The sequence below is a fragment of the Elgaria multicarinata genome, chromosome 2 (genome assembly GCF_023053635.1).
Source record: "Elgaria multicarinata webbii isolate HBS135686 ecotype San Diego chromosome 2, rElgMul1.1.pri, whole genome shotgun sequence".
In the NCBI taxonomy this organism is placed as follows: domain Eukaryota; kingdom Metazoa; phylum Chordata; class Lepidosauria; order Squamata; family Anguidae; genus Elgaria; species Elgaria multicarinata.
In genome coordinates this window covers 34,122,119-34,148,335 of record NC_086172.1, presented here as the reverse complement: position 1 = coordinate 34,148,335, position 26,217 = coordinate 34,122,119, and positions in this window count along the sequence as shown.

Genomic DNA, 26,217 nt, shown 5'->3' with positions numbered 1-26,217 from the left:
CTGCACCCGGAGGCATGATCGGACCATTTTCTATAATGGCTCCCTGGAATCAGAACTGTAGAGGGGAGACGCTAAATAACAGCTGACGCATGGCTTTGGGAAAGCAGTTTGGCAGAGTGTTTCAGGGTCAGCACTCCTGCGCAGAGGAGGTTTATTTCTTCCTTAGAACCACCAGAGTCTGTACATTTGACTTTCTTTTGCAGCATAAAATGGAACAGTGCCAGCTGCAGAGGTTCATGCAATGGCTGAGGTAAATTAGGCAGAGCAATTGGAAACTGTATTTGTTGAGCCTTAAGATACGGAGCTGGTCTGGACAAGAATGTATGAAGCACAGGGGAAGCTGGCTGAGAGGATGCAATATTCTACTTAACTGTATTATTATTATTATTATTATTATTATTAGTAGTAGTAGTAGTAGTAGTAGTAGTAGTAACATTTCTATACCACCCCATAGTCAATGCTCTCTGGGCAGTTATAGAGATAGAGTAATCAAATATAAGGCAGGACATAACTTAGCCAGGTGCTGATGAGTCCAGGGTTTGGGGAAGAGTTGGGGAAGACTTGAACTGCCATTCTGTCAGAGAGCTGCCTTATATAATTATTCCATCTAGCTCATCAAAGTCTACACTAATTGGTAGTGTTTCTCTGTCATTGGGGGCATTTTAAAAAAAACATCCTCCATATTGCGCTCCAATCCTTTGGACTTCAACTCCCAGCATGCCCAGCCAGGAATGCTGTAGTCCTAAACATTTGGAAGGCATCGGGCTGCTTTTAGACCAACCAAGCAATGGTTTATAAGATTTAATGGCTTATTGTGCTATCTCCAGTGTAAGAGTAAGCCTGTGTGCCCCAGTTGCTGGGGAACATGGGTGGGAGGGTGCTGTTGCACCATGTCCTGCTTGTTCATCCCTGGCCGATGGCTGGTTGGCCACTGTGTGAACAGAGTGCTGGACTAGATGGACCCTTGGTCTGATCCAGCAAAGAACTTCTTATGTTCTTATTGGTGCATGCTTTCCATGGTCACAGCTGGTAGGAAACGCACCTGGAGAATGAACAGATGGTTACCTAACCTAGCTTTCATTGCCAATCAGCTTGAAAAGATGCAGGGAGAGAACTGCCCTTGGGCTCAGGAGCCTTTGCCCACTGATCATTGACCAGAGAAAGTGAGGTCAAGCAACAGTGAGCCAATTCAGTTCACCCTTTAGTTGAGCAGGCTAGGCAGATCATCTACCTGCTTGATCTGGTCAGCACTTTGGTTAGAAACATTGGCTAGTTGCTGCTCTCTGCAGATCCTTCATAAAGTTGTGACCCCTAAACTCCAAGTAGTGCCTTCCTTCCAGTTCAACGCTTTTAGTTTTTCAGCATTTAGTTTTTCAACAGACACACTAACCGTTCTTGCAAAGCTTGCGATGGGTTTGGCACTTGAGGTTATTTTCACTTATCATGCAACATGTGATGCCCCATTATTTCTGCTGCCTCCATCCTACTCAGTTCGGAATATTAGAAGGATTCAAGTGTCACAGGAGAGAAATATTGAAGGAGGCTGTAATTATCTCAAGGTTATTAGAACACAATCTACCTGTTTAAATTTCTGGCCATGTAAATATGCCACCCCAGTTTCGCTTAAAAGGAGCAGACTTGCCTTGAAGCCTACACATATTTCTCTTATTGTTCCTTACCCAGCTCATCATTCATTCATATGTTAATAATATAACAGGATCAGCAGGCCAAACTGTCAGTACTTTAAAATAAACAGAAAGATAGTATCTTTGCAGCTTCCCATGCTTTGTAGCAAGAGCAGAGGGGAAGATGGCTCCCAAACAGAGATGATCGCCTTCAAACTGAGTGCTGTACTGCTCTAGCTCGGATGGTTAAATAGCTCTGTTTCAAAAGGAAAGACTTTGTACTCTCTTCTGAGATGGACTAAACAGCACGAGCAACAGAGAGGTCAGAGAGACCAGGAAGCTTTGATAAATTAAATATTTAGAGCTGGCAATTTCTTCCAATGCTTCATCTCCCAAATTCTCTACAGCCCTGAGGCAAAACAACATCAACAACAACAAATAGATCCATTTTTCAAATACAGCCAAGATCATTTGAACTACAACCTTTACACAAAACAATCTGTTCCAAGATAAATATTTACTGCACCAAGCTGCATTGAGCTTTATAAAGGGCAGGTGAATGTACCCTGGTGACTGAACAAAGAATAGAAATTAGGAGATTTGATTTCCCCACTCCTCCTGATTCAAAACCGATTCAAAACTTATTCAGAACACTTATCTGTCTCCTGTAGTCTAGATTTATGCTTTGGTAGAGTGCCTAGAACCAAATGGAAATGATCTTGTGCTGGAATTGTTCCTGTGGCTACATCCAGTTTAAGACTGGTGATTTGAGCAGAAGAGGCTGGCTTGTGCTTGCATTAGAGCAGGGTTGAGCAGAATGAGGATTGGTGGATATCTCAATGATCTGCAGTAGATCACCAAGGATTTATAACTCCAATTGATGACCGATATTAGTAACAAGAATGACTCTCCTCCAGCCCTAACTTGTACTGCAGAAATGAAGGAAGCTCGGGGTAACCATACAAGGATTTTGGTGAGAAAGGACTATAAGCACAATTTAATTCTGGGGCTCAAAACAAATCATGGGCTTAGAATTCTTCAATTCTAAGTGAATGTCTTTTGCATCGGGCTACAGTTGGTGTATCTCAAGGTTCTAGTAAAAAAGATGAAAAAAGTAGGTATTGCAAGCCTGAAATCTGCCCACTCCTGCATTAGAGCAGCTTGGTCTGGAACAATTGGAGCCACACACAGAAGCCACATGGTGAGCAGCACTTGATGATAGACACCTCTCCCTGTTGTTCCCTTTGTGACAGTGACATGACAGAGGCATTGTTAGTTAGGTAGAGCTACTTAGCTGGAATTTCCCACAGCAACTCTTCCTTACCCTGTCTGTTGTTTTTTTAGGTCTGTGCTCCATGCCATGTAAAATAGGACATGTAAAAACAGTACAGGGATTGTAGCTCTGGAGCTTCAGGGTGGCACTTAATCCTATACATGCATCATCATCATAATGATAATAATAATATACTATCCAATAACTTGAGTTCTCTGGATGGTTCGCATAGTATTTGGGTGAGTAGCACTTAATGAAGTAGACCTTTTCTCTATTATCTTTGGCAAAAGCGTTTTACCAAACAGTGGAAGCTGGTGGCCCTGATTTTGTTGGGGCCATGAATACATTCTTTTGTTTCCATCAGAACCAGCCAGAATGTATAGAGGAGCTATCCAAAGCGCTGAACCCAACCCCCAATCCATAAGAGTGCTGTCTGATTCTGGCTGAAACCCACAGCCCCACCGAAATAAGAGCCACCAGCTTCCACTGATATCCACCAACACCATTCTGCTCAACAGCTAGCCATTAAGAATTGATAATTTAATCAACAGTCCATAACAGCCCAAATTAATCATCATTTAATCATTTAAATGATCAAGAATAGCACAATCAATTAATCATATAATAATATGCAGCCCACTACCAGGATAAATGGCTGAATAAAGCCATCTGAGTGCAGAATGTGAAGGGCTTGGCAAACTTTACTGAGTCGTGGACAGGGAGTCCACTGGCTAAGCAGCCAGAATATCAGACAACAGAACAAATTTGGCCAGGCTTCTAATGGAATGAACCGCTATTACTTCTATAGAAAATACTGGACATGCTAGTCTTTTCATACACAAGAAACCCAAACTAAAAGGAAGTGATTAGTAGTACTCAATTCAACCTGGGTTTGGGCTTCACACTACAGGTGGAGGCTCACAGGATTGGTCTTCCATCCCTCCCTCCTCATCCCAAATATTATAGGGAAGGCTAGTCCAGAACACTTATTTTTACTGCTATGCTGAAAATTTCACTTCTTGCATTTTCAGTATTTCGCAGGTGAGGACAAAAATGCTGGAAAAAGACGCTGGGAAGGAGAGAATTTTGAGTAATTTTCTCCTTATGGAAGAGGCCAGAATTTCCCCTTACCCTTTTAAGTGTAGGTGTGGTAGCTAAGGGCCTTCTCTCTCTCTCTCTCTCTCTCTCTCTCTCTCGTTTAAGAATGCCCACCCCCGTGCACTTGCAGGAGCCCAGGACTCTTTTCCAGCCCGACAGCTCTTTCTGAATTCCCAGGAGAGCACGTGACCTCACCCCCTCTTAAGGGCATTCAGGAAGGGCTCCCAGACTGCAGAAGCCTTGGAAAGCAAGAACAAACGGGATTTTAGAGCTTTAGAGCATCATCACATGGAGGAAAATCATGTTTCCTTACTGTCGCTTCTCCACCCCCACTTTTGTCCCTCATTATTCCTCTTTCTGCCCAGAGGGGAAAGAGGAAGTAAACAAAGACCACGTGGCCCATTCAGGGGTCATTTGTATCATGCTGCTTTTCCTGCACAGCAGGAGATCGCAGCACATTCCATTTTTTTTAAAAAAGGCGGATTAAAAGTGTTCTATTTTGTGATGGGAAAATAAGCAGAAGGAGTGGGAAATGAGCAAGAGGTGTGCGGGAAGCAGACATCATCGTTTAAAGGACACGTAAGTGGGCAGTAGCAAGCGTGCGAGAAATGATCCTCTTGGAAACATTCTGTTCTTCCTCGCAGGGACAGAGAGCAAGCAAGATAAGAGTTTTTTCTATAGGTCCAGCAGTGCATTTGTTCTTGCTTTGGAAAGCTTCTGTAGTTTCCTGGGTATTGTTCCTGAGTGCCTATTGGAGAGGGAGAGGTCACATGTCATCACGGGAGATCAAGATGTGCTGTCAGGCTGGAGAAGCCTCTTTGCAAAGTGTCTCCTGTTGAGGGCATTTTTCAAATAAATAAAATAAAATAGAAATAAGATCCTTTGGTCACCTCCCAAACTTAAAAAAAAGTACGTAGAAACCCAGTCCCCTCCCCAAGGAGACAATTCTAAGTAAATACATTTCTAAGTAAATACATTTCTTAGATTCTGCTATCAACAGCCTGTTTTAAAGGATCTTTAAACTCTGGCTGGACCACTCTCACACACAAACTGTTGTGTTGCAGAATCATTTGTGCCCTTTCCCTTGAAAGGGGGGGATGTTCTGGTAGCTTTCAGGGGAATGGTGAAGAATTATTTAAAAATTCCAGGGGTTAGAGTTTATCATTTTGAAAAGTGCCTTGTCAAATGGTGGTGCAGCTGCAAACATCAGCCTGACAGCATGGCCCCCTCCTTCCACAAAATGGCGTGATGGAACCATTTCGCTTTCAGGGACCAGAAACACACACACACACAACTGGCCATCCAGCTCTTACACAAGCAAGATAATGCTGCCTTTACCAGGAGAGCTTTCTCCTTGAATGTCTTTCCTGGCCTGTCTGACTTCCTTTCCTGCATTGTGGTATCATAGTCCATCTCATCTGCTTGCATTGGTTTCCTGGATCTAATCCAGACTACCTTTGGCTTGGACATGATCCTGCCAAGTCCTCTCCCCTGGACCCTTTTATCCAGTATCTGGCTGCCATTGCATCCTCTTGCAGCTAAGCCTGAGCCCTGGCTGGCTTTGATTCTGACATGCCAGGCCCACTCTGCTTCCACTACAGCTCTTCTGCCTCTTCCTCACACCTACAAATATCCTTAATAATTTTGGCCCAATGTGTCTGCGGTAATCTCCCTCCCCTTGGGCTTATTTGCAAGCTAAATCAATTATGCTAATATGCTTCAGTAAAATGATCTAATTAAGTCTAATTAGCTGATCCCTTTGTTCCTAATGTGTCCATCCTTTGGAGATTGTACCTTCTGGGATTTTCAAGTTATAACAGTGGAGCCAAGCACCACTCACGCTAAAACAAAAAATAAAGGGGAGGAAGCTTGTCAGCCATTGAATGTCTGCTATTAAAAATAACCAAGAAAAGCAGAATCTTAACAAGCTTGTTTCCCTGAGCCAAAGATCATAAGAAACCCTAGTCTGTCTTATGCTGGAAAGAGAAGACATACAGAAACTGTCACAATAAGCAGCAGTAAAGCCCTAATAATGCTATAATTATGGCACCAAAATATACCCGGTATATACATGCACTGCAAATTCTTATCAATTTTGCACATTTTATTGATGTTTAAATGGTATGTGGCTTTGCCAAGATATCAATTTTAAAAAACAGTAGATGTACCTGCAAAAATACTCCTTTTATTAAGACATGATATATGTGAAATGCAATGTCATATTGACTTTTTTACAAAAGTATAAAATTGGAGTTACAGAAAATGCAGCAGAGAAAAGCTTTACAAACTGTACAGGTTTACTCAGCAGTGAAGTCCTATTGATTTTCACAACTTTTATTCTGAGTAAACCTAACTAATTGCTGTGAGAATAACGTTTGAGTCAACATCCATTAGGAGGATCATGTGACACTCGTACTAAGAGAAAGTATGTTGCGCTGGCATAAGCAACCTCTAACCCAATGGCTATAGCATTAGCTGGCGTAAATGGTTTTCCTCAGAGAATAGGGTGGCCAGGTGTCCTACTTTACAGAGGGCAGTCCTCTATTTTGGAAAGCTGGCAGAGTACACTCTTGTATTTTCAGTTATCCTCTATTTGAAGAGGTGTCCAGCCCATGTCTGGTTTAAAGTCCAAGAGCCAAAAAGAGGAAGAGCAGGGGCCATGAAATTGCCTATAATCTGGACAGCAGATTGAGCATGCCCACAAGTCACCAAGTCAGTCTTTCCCACTATGGTGAGATATCTTCTATTGCTATTTAAATTATAATTTTTCTTCCGAAATTTGCGCATAATACAAACATTATGCAAATCAATGTCCTCGTTGGGGTTATAGATTTCCTCGTTTTTGGCAATGCATATGAGGCCACCCTAGTACAAAACCCATTGTGCCAGCCAACACTACAGGCTTTGTACTAGAGGTCACTTACACTAGCGCAACGTCATTATTATTATTATTATTATTATTATTATTATTATTATTATTATTAATTATTTATTTATATAGCACCATCAGTGTACATGGTGCTGTACAGAGTAAAACAGTAAATAGCAAGACCCTGCCGCATAGGCTTACAATTGACATTAATGCTAGTGCCGCATGGGATACTACCCCAAGGCTGCAATCCTTATTGATGCTTGCTTGAGAACAAGCACTGTTAAACTCAGAGGGACATAGAATCATAGAATAGTAGAGTTGGAAGGGGCCTATAAGGCCATTGAGTCCAACTCCCTGCTCAATGCAGAAATTCACCTTAAAGAATACCTGACCAATGACTGTCCAGCTGCCTCTTGAAGGCTTCTAGTGTGGGAGAGCCCACAACCTCCCTAGGCCATTGGTTTCATTGTCGTACATGCTTTTGAGTAACACACTGTAAGTGTAGGGATGCGTGAATCAGAAAAATTGAAGCTCGCCCAAGTTCTCCAACTTCCATCTTGAAACTTGTTCTGACTCAAGTCCACATCAGAGTGCAAACTTCTTTTCTTTTGAAAATATATGTGCATTTTTGTGCTTATTTTTCACATGTATGCATCCGTTGTGCACTTCTTATAAATGTATGCATTCCTCTCCCTTTGATTAAAGCATATTTGAGGTATTCCTCCCCCCAAAAGTACACATTTTTCATGAACATTATGCACACTGTTGAATGTATTTTGGGGGCCATCAAATCACATTGTAAGATTGGAAATGTATAGACTTTGTGTATAGACTTTGTAACTGAGTCGATTTTCCATTACTGAGTCAATAAACAGAGTCTGCTGGCTAAGCAACCAGAATTTAAGACAAAAGAGCAAACTAGGCCAGGCTTCTAATGGAATGAACTATACTACTATAGAAAATACTGAACATTCTAGTCTTTTCATACACATAAGTATTATGTGATAACTGATAAGTATTCAGTTCAACCTGGGTTTGGTCTGCATCACTTAATAGTACAAGTGGTTTAGTCTTCCATTCCCCCCCACCCACCCACCCACCCACTGTTCCACATCCTCAGACACAAATCTTCTATGAAAGGCTAGTCCAGAACACTTATTTTTAGTGCTGTGCTGAAATTTCACTTCTTCCATTTTGGGGATGGGGGGAGGGAGGACAAAAACTCTGGCAAAAGAGTCCATGTTCCGCCCAAAAGCTGAAAACTGAGTAAATTCTGATCAAAACAAACTGAAATGAATTTTTCATACAGCCCTATATAAATGTCAGAGGATATTGTCAGCACAACTGGCCACTGAGAATGGGATGGGTGAAGGGAGGTTCTTCTGGATGTAGATAAGTGAAGGGGCTGCAGAGAAATTATTTACCCTCCCACATGCTGATGAGTTTAAAGCAGGGGTGGGGAAGCTGTGGCCCTGCAAATGACCTTGCCCTTTGGCTATGCTGGTTGTGGCTGATGGAAGTTGGAGTCCACCAACACCTGCAGGGCTATAACTTCCCTACCCTGCTTTAGAGTGCTAGAGATCTAAATTTCAAATTGATGGCATTCTCTCTTGGAAAACATTTTGGAAGAGTTGAGAAACCTATAAAACAAAGTTATGGTAATGACAAATGTGGGTTCTTGTGAGAGGATTCATTATCTGTGTGTGTGTGTCTGGGTTTTTCTCTTTCCCCTGAACTCACTCATAAAAATAGACATAGGTTCTTTTTGCATTTTTACTATGGAATCATATTTTCCTTATAAGCAACTTTTTCTAGACTAATTGAGGGGGGCTGAGGGGAGCTTCGGCTATTGGGCGGTATAAAAATGAAATAAATAAATAAATAAATGAGAACAGTCAAAAGGGAAAACAGACTGAAGCCCAAAACCTTGAGTCTTTTAACCATGAGATGTCTTATTAACTTCCGTGGGTCAGTTCCAAACTAAGTTTTATGGCAACAGGATCTGTGCCTTTCGAGTTGCTCTTCATGGCCACAATTAGGTCGCTTCCCCTGTTTATATGAGTCATACCGAACTGAAAACAGAACGTAAGACCTCCTACGAGTTTAGAATCCATTAAGTACTGAACAGTCTGTCGGCAGGAGACAGCAATGGCTGATCGTGTCCTACAAAAGCAGCTTCATCTGCAGAGATGTGACAACAACTCTCAAACACATGTATCCTTTTAGGGATATTTCAAACTCATGTACAGCATGCAAATGTGTTCCTCATTAAGCTAGAAGGGATGTGTTTGTAGGAGTTAAAACTCTGATTTGAAAACTGCCAATGAAGTCCTAGACTCTTCCCCCCCCCCCAATTTTATTTATAATAAAATGTCAGTACACAACCTTTGCACTAATTCCTTAGAAACATAGGCCGTTACTAAACCACGGGTTAGTGCGGCGCAAGGGGATCCCGGACTCAGCCAGGGCTCGAGCCGCCCTGGTACCACGTTAACCAGAACCGCTTGTAGCGCGGTTCTTCCTGCGGTCCCGGCCTCAGGTCGGGCTGAGGCTGGGACCACGGGCATGTTGACCGGTCCGCTGCTTTTCCCGGCTACCGCACTTACGCGCGAGTAGCCAGGAAAAGCAGCAGATGGGCCGCAGTGCTCCATAGGAGCGCTGTGCCCATCAGGCTGGGGGGGGGGGAATCAAGGGGGGAGATGGGAGCCGGGGGGGGGAAGAGCAGACCCGGCAGGAGAGATGGGGGGAAGAGCGGAGCCAGGGTGGGGAGATCACGGACGGGGGTGCGGACATGGCAGGCGGGTGATTGGGCGGACATGGCAGGCGATCGGGCAGGGGGGGCATCAGACATGGTAGATGGGGGGAAGGAGAACGGGGCCAGGGCGACGAGTTTGGGGATGGGGGGAAGGAGAACGGGGCCAGGGTGACGAGTTTGGGGATGGGGGGAAGGAGAACGGGGCCAGGGCGACGAGATCGAGGACAGGGGGGGGGGAATTTTTTTTTTTAAAAAAATAAAAACACCACTTATCTTTCCTGGCTCCAGCGCTGCTGCTGCAACTTTTTTTTAAAAAAAGGCAGCCGCGACGGCTCTCCTCCAGAGCTCATCGCGGCTCACGTGTGCATAAGGGTGAGATCTCGCGTTAGTCATAACGCAAGTTCTCCCCTCCTCTCCCCCGGATTTTCAACCGGGTCTAGCAAGGCCCATAGGAGTTGAGACCATATGCTTAGGTGTTCTGCATTTATACCATGTCAATTTTTAACTGTATTAATCATTTTACAGGGTTTTATTTTAGGTATCCTCTTGTGATTTTCTTGTGGTGCTTGTTTTAGCTTCTGCTGCTTTTCATTGGTTGCTGGTTTTGTGGGGTTGTTTTTTTAATTCAGATTTTATTTGATGTATATAGATTTTATTCGTGTTTTTATTGCATATCAGAGCTATTAGCTATAAGGTGACCAATACATTTTAGAGTCAAATAAATTGATTTTTCAAAAATCTTGGATTATACAGGATATATTTCACTCCTGAGGGATAGTAGCTTTCATCTTCTATGAAGAGGATAAAAGGCTACTGGATTTGAAATCACTGGGTTTGTTCACATGCAAGATGATTGATTCTCCAAGCACGGTGCCCAAGCTTTTCTTCACATATGACTCAGTATTCAGGTCAAATGATATAATTTGCATTGAACACAAAGGCATCTGGGGAGGGGGAAGGGTTGTAGTTGCTATTTCCTCATTATAAGCTGAAGAGATCATTGGACTGGGGGATTGCTAGCAGATTCCACCAACTCTGCTGAAGTCCTCTCCCATGAAGGCTCCTCCTCCTTCAGCTATCACCACCTCTGATCATTCCAGTGGGCTGTTTTCAGGTGAAATGGGAAGTGAAGCCGTTCCACCAGCTGTGAAGACCACTTCTGTGAAAGTTCCTCCTCTGCCAGCTAATAATCTCCAGCAGCCATAACAGACTTAACTTAGAAATAATACCCATGCCTATGTAGGACCATCGTTTTATATTTCGTACTGTGGAAGAACTTTTGAGAAAACTAGTGGTCGATCTAAATCACATCAGAGCATTACAAGCAAAGCAATTTCAAATTCTGAAAAGGTTAATGACACATTTTGCAAACATCGCTGAACATTAAGGCTGTGCACGGAAACACACACACCCCGAACCGCTTTGTGGCCTGATCCGGAACTTCTGGATCAGGCCTGAACCGCTTCAGGTCGACGGACACAGGTAAGCCCCCTTCCCCCCTGCGCCCTTACCTGGCTCCGCCACTGTCGCCACACGGACTGCGCTGCCGCTGCCAGGTGAGCCCCCTCCCCCCACTTACCTGCGTTCAGAGCTCCGGATGGAGACGAACTGCTTCGCCTTGATCCGCAGCTCCCCCGACCCAATTCGGATCCGCCTTTGGCAGAGGCGAATCGGGCCACTCCGCTCCCACTTCTATGACCCAAAACGGAGTGGAGCACAACACTACTAAACATCTCTAACTCCCTTGGTCCCCACTATGACGAAAAACCAAAAACCAAAGGAGGAAAGCATCCAAGTCAGGTGAAAAGAAGGGAGAAACAGGTTGTCAGGATGCAAAGGATTTATTGGCATAAAGCCCAACACGTTTCGGTCCGTGTCTTTTCAAAAGGCCTTCTTCAGGGGGCTGTAAACATTAAAACTACATTTAAAAACATAATAGGAACAACGCATAGCTGTAAAGTTAAATTGACATATTGCCTCAAGGGCCTATGTACATGTGTAGGTTTTTAAAGGGTTTTTTTATTGCATAGGGCCACGAGAGCTTGTATACTTAAATATTATATATAAATAAAACTTGGATATACAATTAGTCATATGGTTTTATTTATATATAATTATACAGCCTCTCATGGCCCTATGCACTTCTGTGGTTCACTTTCATGTGTGTCTGACTTGGCCCACGCATGAGGGTGAGGACAGGTACACACAGAGAGAAATATAACAATGCTTAGGTTTGAGGGAGTTAAATGCCCTTTACTTGTCTGTTGGATCTACATGGACATAAATTGCTGAAGTGCAGAAGGGGAGGTGGTTTGGACTGGGAGTGATATTGGGGCACAGAGGCATTAGATCAGGCTCCTAAACCATTGGTTTATGAGCCCTACATTTATGAATCAACGAGCCAGTCCCAAAACCAGAGCAGAAGAAGCAAAATGGAAATGGAAGAGAGCATCATTAAGAAACTAGAGCAATGCCTTTGATTTCATCCACTGCTTATTTGGCTAAACTTTCTACTTCCTCCTCCTCCTCCCCCTCCCCCTCCACCCCTGCCCCTCCCCCCATTTGCTGCAAATATGTGATAAAAACAATCAAGAGAAGTTAATTTCTTTTTATTGAAGCAACAGCTGTTCGGAAATGATGCACTTTCCCCAGTGAAGTCAACAAGAAAACTCCCACTGGTTTTATTGGCACCCTTGGGGAAATTCTGAGCCTCACACTATAGTCTCCCACAGGCATCAGTGAAAAACAGAAGGTGTAGAGAATTAAAAGAGCCATGCAGCCCACTCCCATTAAGCTTCTTTTGATGCAACTTAGGCCTTAGCTAAACCTAAGGTTTATCCCGGGTTCGTCCCTGCCTGCTCCCGGGATATCCTGTGTGTCATTTACATGAACAGGGATGACCCCGGGACAATCCTGGGATAAACCTTAGGTCTAGCTAAGGCCTGAGTAAAGGTTCAAAATGATACTGGCATCTTATCTCAGCCAAAGGGGAGAGCAGAAGTGGGCAGCTGTAATGCCACCAGCATGTTACCAATGCTATGATCATTTTAAGCATTTAAAATCCTTCTTCCCTTGTCACATTCTCCCTCCGTGTCCTGATAAACATGACATAAAAGCAGGGAGGAACTGTTGAGGGAATGGGAAAAAAACAGGCATATTCAGAGTTCAAGCACAGTGACTTTTAAAATGGCCATGTGGAATAGCTACTGAGGGAGCTTTCTATGGGAAGGAAGAGCCCAATGGCACAATTTCCCACACTCTTCCTAAGGATGTCAAAATCTATAAAATGTGAGCTCATTGAGGTTCTCCAATTTCCACCTCAAAATTCATCCCAACTCATGTCCTGGGCAGGATCTACCCTAATGCTTTAAAGTGCTTTATAACAGTTTTGACAACTGTTGGGACCCAGGACACACTCTATATACAATTGTCAAAACTGTTATAAAGTGCTTTAAAGCAGTAGTGTAGATCCAGATTGCATTTCCCCCCAATTTGCACAAATATTTATGCCTATTTCACTGCACATTTTTTTCCAAAGGTACCCATTTTTGTGCACTTTTTTTTTTAGAAGTATGCACTTTTCTTCCACTCCTTAAAGTCTGTTAGTATACATTTTAAAAAAGGACACACTTTTTCATGCATACTTTTCAAAGGCACCCATGACCAAACACACTTTCTTTGTGTCCACAAATCTCATTGCACACTCAGAAATGTGTGGGGTTGGACTAAAGATTGCATTCAAGTCCAGGTTCAAGTTTGGGAGGTGTGAACAGAGTAAATTCTGGTCGAAAATGTACTGGAACAAATTTCTCAAACATCCCTATGCCTTCTTGCAGCTGCCAGTTGAATGGTTGCAAATGACAGTTGGCATCTTAACTAAGATGATAGTGAAGAGTTGTCTATTGTTTTGTTTTCTGTACAAAGTGACATGAGACAACTGTGGGTCACCTGGGAACCTCACTCATCAGAGCTGTAGTACTTGCGTTTTGCATAAACTGCATACATTTGCTCTTGGCATGAGCCAATTCAACATCACCAGTTGTGTCACTGCCTCAAAAAGAGCTCTTCTCTAGAGTGATGCTCCATTTCCAAAGCCCATAACGACGGCTGAAAATCTCAGTTTTCATTGTGAATTAACAATGCAAATAGAAAAGGAAAACAATCTCCTCAAGAAAGACGAGTTCCAAATACTGATGTTTCTGATTAAGTTCATTCTTATATGCTAAAATATCTACCCTCACCGTCTTGCAAAAACTATAATCAGAATCTGCAGATATGTTCTGAAAATCATGATGTGCTTCTGAGGCACTAGAGTTGATTGCAATGGATTTACATTGGCTACGGCACAGCTGAAACTTGAAGAGTGCATACACTGAAAAGGATAAACTGCTTCATTCGTTTTGATACATGCATGGAATGAATATAGATGACCAGCTCACCAAGTGGTTGATGTGGGGAAAGTTTGCCCACTTTTAAAATGTGTTTTAAGTGCAATCCTATAGGTTACCATGATTGGCTTGGTCTTATTTTGCTGTAGCTTCACCCCCACTTACTGACTTGTTCTGTTGCTATGCAGTGAAGACCTATCCCTTCATGCCTTGCTGTAGTGCTTTGTCACTACTTCCTGTTCATTGTTTGGGGAGGTTAGATAGTTATTGTTGTCATTAGTAGTAGTATCTCAAACATACTAGCAATTTAACCACTATGAAGTGGACTAAGGCCACAGCTAGACCTAAGGTTTATCTTGGGATCATCCAGGGTTCGCCCCTGCCTGAGCACTGGATCCCCTGTGTGTCACCTAGATGAACAGGTTTGATCCCTGGATGATCCAGGGATAAACCTTAGGTCTAGCTATGGCCTAAGTGTCTACCCACTATCAACTTTGTGGAATTTTGTGCCCTCTGAAGGTGTGTGTGTGTGTTGTGTGTGTTCTTTTTCATTTTCAAAGACTGGCCACCAGGAAACCTTTTCTAATAGTAAGACCCTCAGAAGCATTCATCCTCAAGTATTTTTCCCCTCCTGAACTTTGCAAGGGGTATTCACTCCCCACCCCTGAAATGTCCAAAATTCAGGTTGGCTAATTATGATGGGCTAGCTAGAGCAAGACTCCATCCTCAGATGTTTTTCTTTCAATTTCCGTCTAGTGTATTCCAGCAATATACAGCCATTTTAAAAGTCTGAAATAAAGCGAGTGGGTGAAATCCAATGGTGTCCAGCCAAGAGAATGGACATCATTGGTGGAATGGATTCCCCGTCCTCCTACAAATCCCGTACCAACAAAATATGCTCCAAAAGATTGGATGACTCTGGAGCAGATATGTGGGTATAAGAGAGTGAAGGGAGAGGGAAAGAGAGGAAGAAGAATTCCTATTGCACAAGTGGACATCTGCTCAGATAACACAAGATAGAACCTAGTATAAGCATTATTCATATATTAAAGGGTATCCAAAAGACACCAAAAATTTTAAGAGATCATTTAAAATCCTTCACAAAAACCAATGATATTTAAATCTTTCAAAATATATTAACACTTGGAATAGAAATTGGAAATCTTAAAAGTTAAAAACCTAAAACCATGAAGAAGCAGCTGTTCCTTAAATGAAAACCCTGGCCATGGTGCTGGAGCACCTTTCCTATCACAGATTACTAATACAGACTACCTTAATTTACCAAGTAGTTAATATGTGGAAACTCTACTATGAGATTTGCCCCCCAACCTTTACCACACATTATAATCTGAGCCAGGAAAAAAAATCACACAAGTAAATTTGTGGTAAAAAAAATATTTTAAAAAATCTTGCAATGTGGCACGTTGGTTTTCTGTACTGAGCCACAGACTATCAAGAACAAAGTGGGATTAGTACCAGCAACAGTAGTGTACAGGGATATTGTGTGTATCATGACCATAATTTATGTTAGAAGCAATTATGATTATCCTTGCTCACTTCCCTTCTATTACCAATCGCCGAAGTTTGTTTGCTTTTGTATTCTCTCATTAAACATCTCCAAGGATAATGCTGACAAACAGCCCATTGAAACTCAGAGATAATAATCACCTAGTGTGTCCAGGTTTACAGTAGTTTCAGTACTGATCAAAACTTAGGATGCTATAGTGGCTAAAAAGTATGGAACGTGTTTAATGCATAAATGCTCCTACTCTAAATTACAGAGGATAATGATCAGGCCATGACACAGAAATGGCAATTACAATTACCCTACTTAATGAAGTTTGCAGGGCAAGCCCAGGACCTTTGCCATAAATCAGAGTTTATATCTCTAGCAGATAGATGGCTATACAACCCAAGAAGAAATCTGCATAAACAAAAAGTAACCCTTCAGAGCTGACCTTTGATACCAGTCTTCTCCAGAAATGCAAGTCATGAGTAACAACTCTGCATATATTCCATGCAAGTATTAATGTAATACTTTACAGTTATACTGATGACAGCTGATACTCTCAGTCGCTACATAATGGAAACCCCTATTTTGGTGGCAAATCCCAAATGTATACAATGTAACTAAGCACAGAACATAGCCCTGAAATGATGAGATTCTTTCTCTTTTAGCGTTGATCAAATTGTAGGCATCTCTGAAGGATAGAGGTAAATAAATGATATGCACCTATTTCAGAAGCTTCAATCTACAACAATTTTCCATGTGTCTTGTTTGTGCACTCCAAGCCCTGCTCATATATAGGCATTTGCCTCCCTCAGGAAAAATTATGTCCTCGGGTATGGAGCAAGCGGTTTGGACATAGCATTAAAGGCATTTGTTTTCAGGTCAAGAGAATCCACGTTCAAATCAAACTACTTTTACAACACTTAGAATGTACTAGAGAAGGACAAATCTGTCAAATTAGGGTTCTCTTCGTTCCTCATTTTTTCCAAAATTAAATTTAGTTTGTCCCAAACTTTGAGGGTTTTTTTTTTAAAGGTTTGCATGAAAATCCATCCGTATTTTGTGTGCATTACTCTTAATGCATGCATTTTGGTACAGAAGTTTGCCTAACGTACACATTTTTGGAAGTATTTTACCTAATATAAAGCATTTTTAATTTCATATCCACTAATCTATACATTTTTGTGTCCATCTTTCTCTAATATATGCATTTTTGTACCATTTTTGTTATGGGAGAAACCTATTGCAATATTCAGAGAAGTGTGAATTTCAAAGGATTATTGAGTTTCAGTTTGTGTATTGGTTCAAAAGTGGAAAAGTCCAAACAAATGTATCTCTCATCACTAAAATATTCAACTATCTTTACTTTCAAGGCAGCAATTGAGGTAAACATTATTTAATCATTGATATTTATATCTTGCCTTTCCTCCAAGGTGTTATGGATGGTTCGCCCTTCCACCATTTCTTCCACAACATCCCTGTAAGGTAGGTTAGGCTGAGAGACAGTGATTATCCCAAGGTCACTTATGCCAGAATCTGTTGCGTGTCTACTCAGAAGTAAGCCCTATTAAATTCAAGAGGGCGTACTCCAAGGTAAATATGCATAGGACTGAAGAGTTAGTGAGCTACATGGCTGAGTGGGGATTTGAAACCAGGCCTTCCTCATTCAAGTCCCAAACGCTAACCATTCTAATAATAATAATAATCTAACGATAAAGTAAACGGACTGGTGGCTGAGGAGAACAAGCCTTGTTAGTCTAGAGGCCTTTGATGACCTAGCAGAAGGAGAAAAAAACAGGAAGAATAAAACAAGCAGAATTATGCCAGGGGATAGGGTGACCATACAGGCCCTCCTGTATCTTTAACAGTTGTATTGAAAAGGGAGATTTCAGCAGGTGTCTTTTGTATGCATGCAGCACCTGGTGAAATTCCCTCTTCATCACAACAGTTAAAGCTGCAAGAGCCCTGCCCTCTTAAACCTGCCCTCTTAAATCAGGTGATGCATGTGTACAAATGACAATCCCTTTTCTATACAACTGTTAAAGTTACAGGAACCCTGTCCTCCTTTCCATATGGTCACCCTATCAGGGGAGCTGCACTATTTTTTTTCCTGAGGGAAACTGAATTATCAAAAGAGAAAAAGCTGTACATGGCCTTTCTTAAAGAAGTTGCTGTAAACTTAGGCAGTGTGGGGATTACAGTTGTACATTAACTTTGCTAATGTGCCTCATTGCTACATTCCCAGTCTGTCACCTACCAATATTTCTTTTGGTTCTGGGTCAGTCCACAAAATAATGTCAAATGAAACCAGCCCTGTGCTTACGGGAATTTGCCATATGAATCACAATCCCCTATAGACCATCATTCAGTTGTTATTTCACAATTAAACTTTACTAACTGTGGTAACTATTAATTTATACAGGAGAAAAGACTGATTCATGATCTCATAATAATCCCTAGAGCTAACATCTGGTCCGTTCATAATACCATAGTCATTTATTCTCAAAAGATACATTTAAAGAACACAATTCATTAACAAAAGTGAAACAGTATTGGATTAAAATCTGTCCATCGATGCTTTTTTACCTGAAAAATATAGTCATTAAACCAGCATTATTTAAACTAAATTGTCTTTTGGAGCTGCAGGTTTAGCATGTGTCTTTAGTTTTGACACCTTGATTATCTACCAGAGAACTCTGTCACACCACAATTGTACCTCAGCATCTCAGTGCTAATTATCATGCCTCATTGCATTCATTTCATTAAGGCACCTGGCTAATGCAATATCTTCAACCTGAGATTCAATATCTGTGTGATGTTCTCTTTGGCTTGTAATAAAAAAATCATAATATCTTATCAAACCTGATACTTTCATAATAAGGGAGCATATTTTTAAAAACCAATTTATGTACAGAAGAACATAAAGTAGAATGCTTCTTAATTGTACACCCATGTTCCACCAACAACAGAGGTGAGATGGGGGGAACATTCTCCATGGTGTTACCTGGCCTCCAGAACACTATAGCTCATCAGTCTGGTTGACCCACCCCCCATCCACATCATCTCTCTCTAGGAAGGGATCTACACTAGTCAAGTTAGAACGTGTCTTATTGTTTTTAAGTGTGCATTTGGTAGTATTTCGCCACATGATGTTCAGTTTGAGACGTTTTATTGTTGTCTGTTCTCCGGTTTTTATTTTGAACTTCTCTGAAATAAGTTGTTCTATTTGGTATGATGTGGCCGATTTCATCGTATTAAATGGGTTTCCTGTAGTTCTTAATTAGCCAATCGCATTCCTGGGGGCATGTTTATGTAATTTCCGTGCCCAAAGTTGGAGCTTCCCCCCCCCCCAAGCCTCTTTTTTGCAGACATTTTTTAGTTTCAGTTTTGAGAGGCTGCTTTCTGGTATGTTTGCTGGTGGAGAGAAGAGGAAGTGGGAGGGGAAATTGGCAGACAGAGAAAAAGAACAAACGGATTTGTTTTCTTAGTGTGGCCAAAAGGAATGCATTCCCATGGAAAGAGAAAAGTAAGTAAACGTTTTAAAAACTGCTACGTTTTAAATTATTCAAAAACAAAACATTCAATGACTGTAAAAACGTTTCATGTACTAGTGTAGATCCCCTCCATCTCCCATTGGAAGATGAAAATGTTACTTTTCCAACAAGCCCTTATTTAGGAAACTGCACATCGCTGGTCATCTTAATTATTCTATTGTCTATAGAACGGAACGTCAAAATCTGCCCAACTACCTGGAGAGATTTGACACTATGACATTTGTGTTGGGACATGAGGGATTCACAGCAGGGAGACAATTCTGGGAAGTCATTGTGGGGAGTGAGGAATCCTGGCCTGTGGGGGTTGCCAGAAAGTCTATGAGAAGGAAGAACGACATATTCTTTTATCCCGAGGAAGGGATATGGGATATGGAGAAACGTAATGGGGAGTACAGAGCCTCAGACTCCTTGGAGACCAAGCGGATCCACGTGAGTCTGAACTATGATGGGGGACGGGTGACCTTTTATGATTCTGATAGAGCAGCCCCGATCTACACCTACTCAGCAGTCCCATTCTCTGGGGAGACTATTAACCCCTTCTTTTGGGTGTCGGAAAAAGCCCACCTGACCCTCTCTCCTTAAGGATGGTGACAGATGTACTGTAGCTTTGACATACTTTGGGCCTCATCTGCAGGACTAAGCTAAAGCAGGTTCCAATCTATTCAATTTGTTTAAGGAGAGGACATTTTTGATCAGGAGAGATCTCCTGAGACAAGTAGGGATAGGGAGAGAATGCTTGCTCATTATTGTATTATTTGTATTGTATATTATTGTAAACTGCCCAGAGAGCTTTGGCTATGGTGCAGTATATAAATGTAATAAAATAAATAAATAAATAAATAAATGGTTTGTTTCTTTGATTGGTTTTATGTTGATTTTATTGCTGTTGATTTTATCACTTTTGATAGCCACCCTGGAAGTCTTATTCCTGGAAAGAAGGATGGGATTAAATTTTTAACTAAAGAAATAAAATGGGTTGCATTCAAAGCTAGTCTAACTTAAGTTTCATTGATATCAATGGATCTACTCTAAGAAGGACTAACATTGGATACAATCAAATTAGCCAAGTTGTAAATGTATGAAGGAGTGATCTGGATCAGGATGACAGCATGGGAGGAAGGGGTACAACCCTTCCCCAAGTTACATTTCCATTGAAAGCTTCCTTGAAGCTACTATTACCAGCTTTGGATGCAATTGCCCCCACACCCAGCCCATCACCATGGTCACAATCTGAACTGGAGGTGGTATCCAATCAACTCTTCCCATTGATAGAAACGGGAGAGACACAATTCCACTTCCTCACTGTAGCCCCCCCCCCCCATATACAATCTGCTACAGAGAGGTGGGCCACCAGAGAGGTGCTTCCTGGGAATGGCCTCATTCAGATGTAATGCTAAACCACAGTCTAGTGTTACAAGAATGAGCTGCAGCAAGACTCGGACTCACAAACTCTGCCCTCCACATCTGGTGCTGCTGCAAGGAGTTTGGAGGCATTCAATTTTGAACAACTGCAGCTTGTCATAATGACCGAACCAGACAAAGTGTGGCCACTCTTAACTATAGTTTCTTAGAACAGGAAGACTTTGAATCATAGTTTATGATTCATGTTTTATAGCTTGTTTCAAAAACCCACAGATAGGATTGGCTGCATCTTAAGGTTCAGACATCCCAAAAAAACTGTTATTAACCCAAAATGGAAGCATAACTTCATAACTTTCTGATCTCATGGCTGAGCTAGATGAGGACGAAAGCGGAGGGAACACTATGTGAGCCTGAAGTTTACTGTGCCTCATTCTCATAACTCTAAACCATAATTTGGCATTACATCCCACAACAGCCAATGTGTAGCCATTGCTCCTTGCTTAGCTCATGTATTGTTTCTTTTTATTTTGATGTTGTTTTAATTTTGATGCTGTTTTACATTGTTTAGATGTTCTTTTAGATATAAGTCCCTATGCGCTCAGTGAGCCAGTTTGGTCTGACTATAAGGCAGAAAGGCAGGACAGAAATCTAAATAAATAAAAACGAATGATGTACAAAGTTGCCTTTCCTGTAATTGTGGCTCTGTAGGCTCCGAAATGTCATTTTGAACGTACATACAGATCAGGTTCAAAGTATGAAAGGATTCTAGGGCTTGTTTCAGTCCTAGCTAATTTCAGTAGACAGCCCAGGGTTTAAGAAGCAATGGACAGTAGAAAAATATCATCAAAGTGTAAAAGAGCAAGAGGCCATTGGCAAGGGACAAAAAGCATAAAGCTGAAGGGGGCACTGATGGGATTTCTTAACATATGGATGGGATTTCTGAACACATGGCTATTAATCTTACATCTTGAGGCTCCTAGCATTTGGCAAAGGCATTTAGGATTGAATTCCATTACAGACTGAAATCCATCTACACGTGGGGAGCACCTGGCAATCCTCTTGTCTTTCAGCTGCTTTCCCTGAAGTATAAAGCAATTGCCAGGATTTATCGCTCACTCCCATGCAGTCACAGTTCTCTAAGGGGACCAAACCAATGTAATTTTGCTGTGACCTTAAACTATTCCCTGCTGGGGACAAAGGGCCAAAGGAAACCACAAGACATTCAATGCAGGTAAGAAAACCTCAGGGATGGTTCTAGATTCATTCAGTGCACCCCATGAATCACAAGTGGCACTTAATGTTTAAAATGGAATTGGTATTAGAGGATAGGAAGAGTCCCAACCAGGAATCGCTAGTAGATCCCATTTGATGCCATAGCCCTGCAATGAAGAAAACATGGACATGGTTGCCTCAAAAGATCAAGGGCCAATGATATCAGTATCTAGCTTTCCAATGGTATGATTTCAACTCACAGGTCTTATGGAATAGGGAGCCCAATAGGGTTGGGGGCCAGATATCCCCCCTCCTGCAATCCTATGCAGGCCGAATGATACCAGGGGTAGAGGCATGGCTCCTAGAGGTACTTGGTCCCTAACACCACCTTAACCGCATAACATTGACCTGTTCAAATGAGACGCTAAGCCAGGGTGGTTAAGCATTTTGAGCTAAACATTATGGCTTAGTGTATTGTGAGAACCATGACTTAACGGATCATGTGAACCTTTCCTAACCATGGTGGCTACATAACCACGGTTTAAACATACTCACTAACCATTTGCTGCAAAAGGGTTAGTAGCCTAACCATGGTTTAGTGTGTCATCTGAGCAGGCCTATTGATACCAACTGTATGTAGGTTTCTCTAAGTTTCTTGGAAAACAGTTCAAGTACAAATGTGGTAAACAAATAAATAAATATTCCTGTGGGTGACGCAGTCTGAAGAAGGACAGGTATATTTCCCTTCAAGCTTTCTCTGTGCCCATCATGAAAGACTATTTTCATATGAATTACGCTTTATTCTTCCCATGCTTGTATCTCTCTCCTGTTCCCTCAACACTCTTGATGAAAAAGTAACACACCTGACTGAATATCTACACTTTTTTTGCAAAACACAATTCCTAATGATTACAGGGTACATGTAATGCTCAGCCATATTGTGAACAAAAAGGAGGGGCAAGACTATTAGTAGTATATAATTACTGGACTTTAAAGACATGTACTAGGCAATACCCAGACATCTGGCATCCTCTCCATTAGTGGTTTTATTATCTGTTTTCAGAAGAAAATGTGCTAACGCCAAAGCTTCCGTGCATTTCCTTCAGTTTTCCAGAAATAAATGTTTCAATTGAGAGAATGCTTATCCAATTACACAAGCCTGCTCTATTACATTCACATCCAACCTGGATTTCAGTGAATAGCTGGAGTGTGGATTTATTCAATAAAGCAAGCGAGCCATTCTGAGCTATCAAGTGTACAATGCCATTTAATTACTGAACACACATTGTCATTGTTACAATGTCTTTGTAAAATACCAGCATTTAGGTTTTTCTCCCCCCCCCCACTTCCCTCCTTCTCTCTCTCTCAATCAAGGCATTTCTTTCCATTTCCTCCTTCATTTTGTTTATTCAAAGAACATGCTATTGAGTCAATAGTCTATAGGGAAAGAAACAAAAGACACGGTTTGCAGCTAAAATGCTCCCCCACCCTTTAAACATGCCTGCCTGTCGCTCTCTCCATTGCATTTCACACTGCCCAATAGCCAAAGTTCATTGGGTGGTGTATAGCACATGTTTAATATTGCAGTTTTAAAAAAATGTTGGTCAAAACGCCCCTAAAGAGGATGCTGTGCCACGCGGCTTCATTCCAAATGGGCTCAATGTGTGTGTGACTACCCCATTCCCACTTATAAGTCCTTCATAATGCTACATTGGATAGTGTCATTTCAAGGAGCATTGTGAGAAAGGCAGGGTGAACAGCAGCCACAGGTAGATAAATACAGAGAAGAAGTCTTCCACCACGGCATCTTGTGTCAATGGCAAAAACAAGTTTAAAAAATGGAGGACGGGGGGAAAAGAAAAATGGCCACACTGCCATCTCCAAAAGGTGATGGCACATTTTGCAATGACTCACCCTCACGAACAAAATCACTGAACCTCCCCAGACCCTTTTTTGTGATGCAAATGGAGTAGCAATTTGGGGCAGGGGCATGTTTGCTCATCTCAGTAGTAAGGCTACTCTGCACCAAATGAACAAAAATCACCAGGAAAGTGTAACACCTACCTTATTCAGGGGAACCCATAAAACCCAAGAAATGATACACTGCAAAAGCCGATTCAGTGCATCGGTATATTGAAGTTTCTAAGTACAAAACAACGAAAGAAATAAAACTGGTTTTGTGATGCTTTAATGGTGTGGTTCTTGCGTTAGTCTCACCGCAGTTCAGGAAGCATGGGTGGGACGAGTGGAGCCATGTGTGTGTGTGTGTGCGGCACACACACACACACACACACACACACACACAGCCACATGTTGGGGGGGAAGCCAGTCAAATGTACGTAGCCTGTTCACCCTGCCCATGCAACCTGGCAACCTTAACTCAGAAGAAGCGCTTGTGCATTAGACCAACATGTGAGTGTCGCCATGCTGACTAGCCACGCTTCTGACACAGGTTTTAGTATTAGCAACACAGGTTTTAGTTAGTATTAGCAATCTAGCTCATCTCTCCCTCCCCACAGCCTGTCCTGTGTTTGCTGTAGCAGTATTAGTCCAGATAACAGTAGTGAGTTCCATAATTTAACTATGCACTGTGTGAAGTAGTACTTCCTTTTATTTGTCCTGGATCTCCCACCAATGAACTTCATGGGATGACCCCGGGTTCTAGTATTTTGAGAGAGGGAGAAAAAGGTCTCCCTATCCCCATTCTCCACACCATGCATGATTTTGTACACCTCTATCATGTCTCCCCTTAGCTTCATTTTTTCCAAGCTACAGTAGATGTAACCTTCCCTCATAGGGGTGATGCTCCAGCCCCTTAATCGTTTCAGATGCCCCTTTCTGCACTTTTCCCAACTCTATAATAACCTTTTTTAGCTGTGGTGACCAGAACTGTATACAGTATTCTAAGTGTGGTCACACCATAGATTTGTATAAGGGCAGTATGATACTGGCAGTTTTATTCTCAATTCCTATTCTTTTAATGCCTAACATGGCACTTGCCTTCTTTACAGCGACCACACACTGGGTGGACATTTTCATCGAGCTGTCCGGCACAACCCCATGATCTCTTTCTTGTTCGGTCACTGCCAGATTAGGTTATACTTGAAGTTGGGTTTTTTTGCCACAACGTGCATCACCTTACATATGAGGGATTCTCAAGTTAACAATTATACAGAGCTAGCCTAATTGTATGAGCAAAGCAATATGGAAGCTCCCCATGGATATCAGCCATCAGTTATCTGATGTCAGGGAAGGACCGTAGCTCAGTGACAGTGCATATACTTTGCTTGCACGAGATCCCAGGTGTAATCCGTAGCATTCTCCAGTTAGGGCTGCGAAAGACTCTAGTCTGAAACCATGGAGAACTGCTGTCAATCAATGCAGACAATATGACCCTAGATGGATCCACTGACTTAGCATAAGGCAGTGCCCTAGGATCTTCCCCATTTCAAATTTCATGATCTGGAAGACCCTGAAAATTGGGGATATTATAGCAGCCAAGAATCTTCAAGCTCCTTATTTGCTCCTTACACTGTTCCTACAAAGCCTTAAGAAAATCATAATGTTTAGAAGAAGGTTTTAGGAATGTCAAAGATCCTAACCTTCTATTAGTTTGCTTTAGGGCTCATCTAGACCAAGTAGGATATTCCACTATGAAAGCTGTATATAAAAGGCAGGAGCCACACTGCTGCTTTATAGCGGTATTGAAGTGCACTGACAACTGTTGGGGCCCATTGAGACATACCATATACCGCTTTCATAGTGTTATATCTTGCTTGGTGTAGAGGTGTCCTGGGCACCAACACTTGTTAGTGCACTTCAGTAACACCATAAAGCAGTAGTGTAGATCCTGCAGTGACCAACAATACCGCTATAAAGCAGTAGTGTGGCTCCTGTCTTTTATATACAACTTTCATAGTGGAATATCCTGCTTGGGGTAGATGAGCCCTTAGTTGCATTCAGAGCTGAAGGACACAATTCAGCAAGCATTAATCATGACTACTGTAGCAATGAAAAGAGGCCTGCAGTCCAGACCTAGACAAGTTTACTCTGATGAAAGTTCTATTGATTTCAATGGAACTTCCCCCCACCCTCATGAGTTTAAGATTGCAGCCTTAACTGAAAATAACATTTGCTAGATCCTTTTCCAAAGTATAAACTATTCCATTTCCACAAGCAGAAGCATCCTGATACAGCACTATGCCTCTAGAATACTGGCTCATTTCGCATTTTGCAGTAGAAATATGTACAGTAAAACATTTACTCATTCTCCAGAGTGCTACTAAACACTAGTAGACACATGCCAGCCGGCCATGTATTGCAATTTATCATCTGGTTTTGTACTAAAACCTGCATATATCAGGGGGAAAAAGATTTAATGAATGCAAACACAAGCTCAGCTAGCTTATTCGTAGAATATAGTAACCAAAAATGGCCATGTGGGTCTTCCTTCTACTTAAAAGAAAAAGCCAGCTTATGGTAATGAAGACATCAAATCATTCCTTCCCTATTATATGGAGAGGTTTTCTCTTTTGTTAAATATCATCACCACAGAAATACTCAGCACA